General features: G+C 39.7%; 1 long non-coding RNA gene across 1 annotated transcript; it reads right to left on the bottom strand.

Moving 5' to 3' along the window:
* Window positions 1-233: 233 nt before the first annotated feature.
* LOC128088468 (uncharacterized) lies at window positions 234-8,267 on the bottom strand. Its single transcript, XR_008210266.1, has 3 exons — window positions 5,038-8,267; window positions 3,163-3,337; window positions 234-411 (listed from the first exon to the last, which is right to left on the bottom strand). It is a non-coding gene; the product is annotated as an uncharacterized LOC128088468 (long non-coding RNA).

The raw sequence follows: 8,267 nt of genomic DNA, 5'->3' as shown, positions 1-8,267 counted from the left end.
TAGATGGCCCAAGCTGGAATGGATCTCTTGATCTGAATAACAAGAAAACTGAAAAATGAGCCCGACGAGTTTCCACAGACTTTCAAAGATTCATGGAAAACATGGCTGGCAGCAATCTGAAGACATTATTCAGTGCATATTACTGACCAAAGGGAGGATCGGATTTCTCTAACCAAAAGCCATTAGCTATTAAACACAGTGGTTCAGGAACATTCTTCAGCTCATTCCTAAAATTTGCCAGAAGTCAGAGGGATGTAATGGGAAAGCTGTCCTTATCTTTTTGTCAAAATACCCACTGCTCATCATCACACACTGGGATAGGTGAGGCTCTGTCTCACCTGCTTGCCCGTTCCTTCCTCCCAGAAGACTCTGAAACAACCAGATAAGCATGCTCCATTCTTCTCCCTGGCTCTTGAGATAATAAAATCAAAATCAAAACCTTCTATCTTAATAACCAAAAATTCAAGAGCATATAAAATGCCACCCAAACAGCTAACAGAAAGGCGCATCAGACTGGTAAAAATATTTATGCAGAAAAGAGACTACAACTCACTCATAAGAGGGCATGCAGTATGTGTTCACAAACACAGATCCAGTATCTTGTGTTTAAAGGAGAATTCAGTTCAGAGGTACAGACAGAAATAGTGCCAAAGAAATTGCTTTCTTTTTCCTTAAATATTGTAGTTTTCTTCCCTTTTAATCAGTGGGAGAGTAAAGGGCAAAACTCAGCTACAAATTAGCAGGGGAGGTGGCCCTGGGATCTGGCCTTTGTCTTGCACTTGCTGTACTTCTCCCATGGTGTAGGAGGCAGTCCAGTATTCATCAAGAACACAGCTCCACACAGTATTCACATGTGCACAGTGTTTCACATGTGACTGTGAAATATGCACACGGCTATCCAATATCTGATCTCAAATGTACCAACACTGGTCCTTCTGCTAAGAATCACATAATAGCATGACAATTTTACTTTGCACCAAGAGCATTACCTCTTTCAGGACAGGCAGAGGAAGGCAACCCAAGGAACAACCAAACACTTTCAACTAACTCTGGAAATAGCTCCCCATGGGATGGGTTCTATTCTTCCTTGTCACATAGGCAAGGAATCCATGGCAGAGCAAACCATATCATGAACTTGGTGGCAGAGGTCTCCTCTTGAAATCCATGACTCCACCCAAGGTCTTAGGCTGGAGGATAAACAGCATCACAAAAGAATCTCTGCACGATGCTGAGCCCTGGATTGTATAACTGTGCTTGCAACTGAAGTTAAATTAAGGATTTGAAGATTACTGTCTGCCCCAGTACACAGGAATACTAATTTTAAGGAGACATTTTCACTCTTCAGGTTCTACCATGTCTCTTCATAAATGTTAATCTTCCTTTAGGTCAAAAGTGTGTGCTCAGTGTGGGATTTGCAGTGAACTACCACCACTGTCCATCTTTGTCAGACCTTTCCTGTTCCTGTACCCAGATTTGCAGTCAACACAAAGACCATGCAGGATCACTAATTGATTATACACTGACATGCGTTTGTGATGATGCCTCATGTGGCAACACCACAGAGTAATGACTTTATTCTCAAGGTTAACATTTTAACTCAAAACACGTATTTCCTCCAAATTCTGCTGTGAGAAGATTTTTTGTCTTGTCTATTGCTATTTCTCCAAGTACTTCCTGCCCCCAACATATTTTTCTGTGTTATAGATGTCAGTGAGGATAAACTTTAAGCTTTGTAACAGAGCTACTGGGGACGAGCCTGGAAACTACAGACAACGTGTGCTTTAGCCCACAGCCCACTCCTGTGAAACAGAGTGACTCCAAATGTGTTTTCTTCTCCTGGTCACTTTTTGAGTACTGCCCTCTAAACTTTGGTAGGCACTCTGCAATGTGTGTGCTGTGGGAGGGAAATTTTTTTTGTATGTTAGAAATGTGCAGCCCTCAGGAATTTGAGTAGTGGAAAAGGAAAGGTTGCTCCTCTTCACTGTCTCAGGAACTACAGAATTCCTCTTGCTTGCCAATTATTATCATATTAGAGAGTGGTGCTATAACTTCCTCACACTCAGCTACCTTCTAGGGCAGCATTTGTATGAAGAATGGAAAATTAATAACATGCTCTCTCTAAACTTAATAAAGGGTGTACACCTGTCTTTAATTTCAATTTAATTTCATTTTTATAAAAACTTCAACAATAAGAGTATATGATTAATTTCTAAATGAAATGTTGTCAGCTCACCATCATAACCAGAAGGAAACCAGTGGAGCAGAACTTAGATTTGTTCCTTAGGGTTGTAAAGCATATAATAAATGGCTGGATCAAACACCAAAGATGTTTTTAATGATGTAGAAAAAAGGAAGACAATTTTAAATTGACAGTGGCCAATTACGTGTAAATTTCAAGAAACTTTTGATGGTGGCAGGGTTTAAATCAAATACCAAAATGTGATTTCATGTGAAAAGGTCTAGTTAAACCTTTGTGCTTTAATGAAAAGAAGTTATTTAGGAGCCCCAGTTTCAGTTCTACAGCAGAGTTATGAGAACACATGCACTTCCATGGTCTTTACGTGGTTTTAAGACCTATAAACATTCCCCTTCCTCCAAGACGTTAGTGCATTTTCATTGGTAGAAATGTCAAGAAATAATGTAGATGTTTGCCTTTTTCTCTATTTATTCTCTTATTTCTTCCCTGCTTAAAGTGAAGGAAGGATCAAAAAGGAGATAATGCATTTTTCAATAATAAAAATAATAGTAATAATATTCTCCTTAATATATATATATATAAATGAATATACAATCAGAAAGAGGCACACAAATTTCAAATGTGGTATACTGAAAATCTATTGTTCTAGCCTCAACAATTAAGTTTGGGGGAAAAAAAAACCCACAACGACACTTAAAATAAATAACACAAAAAAAATTTGTTCCCATCAAATTCCTTTGAGAGTTCCATGAAGGTTGCTAGAACTTTTTCTGGCTTTATCAAATTAATGTTACTGACGTCGTTAAGGAGGGATAACAGCTGCTCCAAGTTTAAGATTGCAACAGAGCCCCCACTGGAATCTCACTCTGGACCCCACAAAAACATTCCATTAAAATGGGGGTTTCCCTTCCACAACCACAGGACAAATGGACGAAGAAGAAAGGTTTTATAAAAGTAGGACCTACCATTGTGTTTCCTGTTTGGGTTGCAAAATTCTGGCTTTCTTTTTCACTGTAAGAAGTGACCAGCCTCTACATTCATAGCCAATGTCTAGTTTGCATTCTGTAGTGGGAAAAATGTAGCGAATCCATGGGATGCAATGCAAATTTAGTCTTTGGTGTCTTTCCTACCAGGCTCCTCCTGCAAAAGTCAATTCCATAGATATTTTCAGTTCCCCAGACTTACCCTGCTTAATCAAATTTCCTTAAAAATAAGTATTTAAGACACACCACACTGTCATCCAGCCCTTTTCTCCTATCATTTTGCCCCCAATCAGTTTTGAATTTCCTGCTCATTCGTGGCCAAGTCTGTCAGAATAGTAGGTGCAGGCTGAGTGAAAATAGGCATGCAGAGCCATTGTGGGAAAGGCTGCAGCACATACCCTTCCCAAACATCAGAGGATGCAAACAGGGGACTCATGGAAGGAAGGGGAGTGAGAAAGAGTCATTCAGAGAGAAGTCAGTGAGAAACAAAACTCCATGGGCAGTGCTGTTTACAGAATACTTGTTATGTGCAATATGGAGTCTGACCTGTCTAGCAGGTAAGGGATGTACATCCTTCTCCTTTGCACTTTACCATTAGGAATCGTGGCTTTGGCTCTTCTCATGATATTAAATGCAAGTCACAGGCTACAATGTGATGGGTTTATTTATGCTTTACTAGAAAATCTGCCTAGAATCGAGACTTGCAATATTCCTTTTGAAGGGCTTGTGAAATATTGTTAATGAAGGTAATTTCAGTAGGTTGGCTTGAAAAGGCTATGTGTAACCCTAACAGGGACCAAAAGACAGTGTAAGTAGTAGCAGTCTTACAGAAGAAGTTAAGATAAAAGGTAAGGCTAAGTTAAAATAATTTTCAGTTATCTCTACACTAAATCTATGCACTAAAGGACAGCAGCAGACAGATTCTGCTTCTTTACATCCTACAGGAAAGCCAAGCTCCATCAGTACGTCCTGTGTGAACTGGCCCTGGACAGCACTCTCCTCCCCCTCTACACAGAATGGCTAAAAAAAAAAAAAGAAAATTAGTGTCCTTTTGATCTTTTGGCTCCTTGCCTTGGCATGTCTTATGACTTTGGCCGGAACCTGGAAGAAGCATCTTCCTAATTAATAGCTCAGGAATTATTTCAGACTGCCACCCACCAGGACTGTTTAGCTGGATGGACTACGTGACCTTTCTGCTGCTTTCCTCCAGCCTCATCCCAGACTGCTGCTGTGACCTCTTTGCAGCAGTGCCCACCAAACTCCTGTTTGCCGCAGGCAGTCTCCATCCTATAGCAAGCCTGAAACAGCCTAAACGAGCCTGCCTCTACTCAGCTTTTCCAGTTTATTTGGTACATTTTTATATGTACTTTTCCCATGCTTCAGACACTAGCAGTGCTGGAGAGCAATGCTGCAATGCCCTATTCCCTCTTGACATACTTTGTGTGTGGTTAGTAAACAGCTCCACATTCAAGACCTAACCAATGAACTCTTCCTGGGCCTCCCTTCCCAAACTTTTAGACCACTGTTTCTGCTTCTAGCAAAGTGCTTCCACCTACAACATAACTTATAAAAAATACTGTTAACATTTATTTAGAGTCTGTATACAAACATGCAAGTAGGATTCACAGACGGATATAAACCAGAAAACAATGCCTCAATGCATAACTTTATGGGTAGCACTTTTGAATGAAAAGTCATTTTGATCATTTCTGGGTTTTCTGGGTGTTCATCATGAGACATTTATAAGGACCCTCAATTTTTAGAGGGCTCTGGGAACCCACGTGCTGAAACACAAGCCCTTTTAAGGTATTTTTAATGGATCATCTGAAGAATAAGACATCCAAAACAATTACTCACCCTCAAAAAATCTTGACCATTTATATAACATTATTTTTCTAGTCATGAATAATTGAATGAGCTTGTGAATCCACACAGCCAACTTCATGGCATTTCTTTGTAGGTTCATCTGTTTGTCTGTCACACAACAGCTTGGGAATGCTGCATTTACTCAGTTAAAAGTGTTGGAGACTATTCCAGATGCTCCCAGCCAAGGAAAATGAGAATGACAGTAATGGAGAACACATCGAGCCTTCATCACTTGCTTGTTGCTCCCACCCTCTCTTTTAAGTCAAAGGTTTGGCTGACAGCATTCATTAACACTTTCTGAAATAACAGTATCGCTCCCTCATAATTTCCCATTCCATCTTCCCAATAGAGCTTACAGTTGCATCTCCTCACAAACATCTTACTTTCCAAAATAAAGGTACCAAGGAAGTGGAAGGTGAGGGACACAAATGTAGGCCTTCTCAGGAAAACACGGGACACGAGTAGCAGAATAAATGACCAGAGTACACACTTCTTATGGAAACATGATTTGTGATCTGAGGGCAAGGGCAGTGGAGGAGGCTGGAGAAGGGGAGTGAGGAGGAGGAGATATGAACAAGGTGTCCCTCCTAATAGAAAAGATTAGTACAGAAGGATGGATCTGGGATGGAAGAGTGCAGACCTGGAGGGACAAACTGAAATAACAGACTTTCATGTTATATGGAGTTCTGAAAAATTCTTCAAAGTTCAGGTCAAAACTGACATCTTGGAGCACAGCATACATAACCTTCATATTATTTGAAGAACCAACATCTACCAGGTGTTTAAGCTCATTGCATTCTTTCCACTTGTCATTCCAGCTAAAACACACATCATGAGAGTTTTGAATTCACAGAGTTCTTTCAATGGTGAGATAATTTTCATGTTGGCCGCAAGTTTACCACCTTCAATAAAGACAAACAAATGTATTTGCAGCAAATAGTGGCTTTTGTTCTATCAGGAGACAGAATACAGCTTGTTGTTACAGGCTTAGTCTGGGAGTCTGAATTAGAAAACACAGTGTAGAGAACATGGCCACATACTTGACTTTTACATACTTAACAGATGTGCACTGAAGAAGATATACCTAAGGGCTACACAACACAGAAGCCTACAGAAAACAAAACATGATGGTGCAGATGATTATATGCTCCCACTGATAATGTTGTCAAACCCTGGAACAGTGTGTACACGTGAAAAGTTGACTGTCCGTCTTGACATTTTGATCATAGCAATAAGGAAAACATACAGATGAACTCTCCGTAAAGACTGTGCAAACATCTGTTTTGTCCACACAGATCTGATAAGTGTGTGCACAGATGAGGAAACTGCATGTACAAGCTGAACCACGTAACCAGAAGAATTTCACAACAAATGGATGGCTTTACCAACATACTTGGCAGATGAATCAGAGATGTGTGCTTTACACTTTTGTTTCTACAGACTAATCCCAAGATGAACTGTGGTTATACAGGTAAGAGTAATTTATAGCTTTATAAGTATTTACATATCTGTTTACAATATCCTGAAGAAACATGAATAAGATCTTCCTGTTTAGCACTACTGGCTCCAGAAAGAACAGTATGCAACCTACCTAAATTGATAGCAATAAATCCAGTAGGTCAGGAATTTTTATTTCTATTCTAAGAAGGTACTACTACTAATTAGAAACAAAATAGTGAACACTTAGCATAGAATCATGGTGTTACTTTAAGATGTGCAAGATATTCATTGAAATACCTCCTTTCCTGAAATGAAGACACTCAACTGAGCACCAGGTTACATTTACCAAGCATGCTTTTGCTTCCAGCTCTCTATGGAGACTACACTGCCTCAGACACGTATACTGCTTTTAAACAGACCATTATATTACTGACACAACTCAAAAATGGGGTCTGATTTCTAAAGACCTTTGAATTTTCTGGTGCCTGCAGCTGGAAGAAGAAACCATAGAGCTAGTATCTAGAATAAAAAAACAGACTGGAGACCCTCTTAACACATAGCCCAGCCCTCTCAGAGCTGAAGCCAAACGTGCTGTAGCAGGGAATCAGTGGTATCACCGGCAGCTGAAAGAGTGAACCCTCATTTCTGGTTGATTTGAGACTCATGTGGGATTGACTGCATTGTGAGAAAGGACAAGCTCAGACAGCAGTACCTTGTGTGCTTGCACCTTCTGCATTAGCAGTGGCAGTAAGGCACCCCTCTTCTTCATTAAATTATGGAACCATAAATAACAGAGATTTCCAGAGCTCCCTTAAATATCTTTGTATTGGTCAAAAGGCTTGGAAATCATGGCAAAAACAGACAGACAAACTTCTTGGGGCTGAAAGACCTCAGTCAAAGCTTTAGGCTGGGATTTTGACAGGATACTATGTTTGAATCCCACTGGAATGGGAACAGAATACCTGACTCTTTTAAAAACACACAACACTCTTCAAGAAAAGACAATGCAGATAATATCAAAGCAGATAATAGTTTTGTTTCTTTTTTTTTTTTTTTTTTTCATAAGACTTATTTCTTCCCAAACGAGTGATAGCAACGATGCTTTGATACTGGTATGGCTGAAGATTTAGGGAAATAAATGTTAACTTATCACTGTTGCAAGTCTGAGCCCTTAATTTTTCCAGTTCCACTGATTTGACATATTGGGAAGGGTTGTTCCACTGAAAAACTCATCTCTGCCATTTAAGTACCAGTGATAATAGCAAAAATATTATCAGCTGTTTTTAGCCTATTCCCTTCAGCCTGTAGAGACATAGTATTTTACAGAGCGAAACTCTGGGAAACAGCCCTTCAGCCTTTTGTCCACAGTTATGTTCACATATGTGTTCAAGCCTGCATCTTTACTGTTTCTTCTGTTTAACACTTATTCAATCCAACCAAAGGGAAAAGACAAAAACTTAACGTCTGCTCCACAGAGCCCAGCGCGTAACCTACAGCTTCAGATTCACACAATAGCTGTAAACAGCCACCGTAGACAGAAACGATTATATAACAAAGTTCATCTAGAGGATGAGTTCAAAAATAGTGGAAAGGAGGAGATGTAGCTGAAAATCCTTCATAATGGAAATTGAACTCAGAAAAGGTGGAAACTTCACAAGGAGATGAGAAAATGTGAAATGAATACCCTTTGGTTCGCTGCCCCAGAACTCATCCTCCCTAGGCTTTGTTCTGTGGAGAGGAAGTAGGAAACAAAAATGAAAATATTTCTGGCATGAATGAAA

Source organism: Tympanuchus pallidicinctus, unplaced genomic scaffold (assembly GCF_026119805.1).
Source record: "Tympanuchus pallidicinctus isolate F22 unplaced genomic scaffold, pur_lepc_1.0 scaffold34, whole genome shotgun sequence".
Taxonomy (NCBI): Eukaryota; Metazoa; Chordata; class Aves; order Galliformes; family Phasianidae; genus Tympanuchus; species Tympanuchus pallidicinctus.
This window is presented reverse-complemented; position numbering and strand designations above follow the sequence as displayed.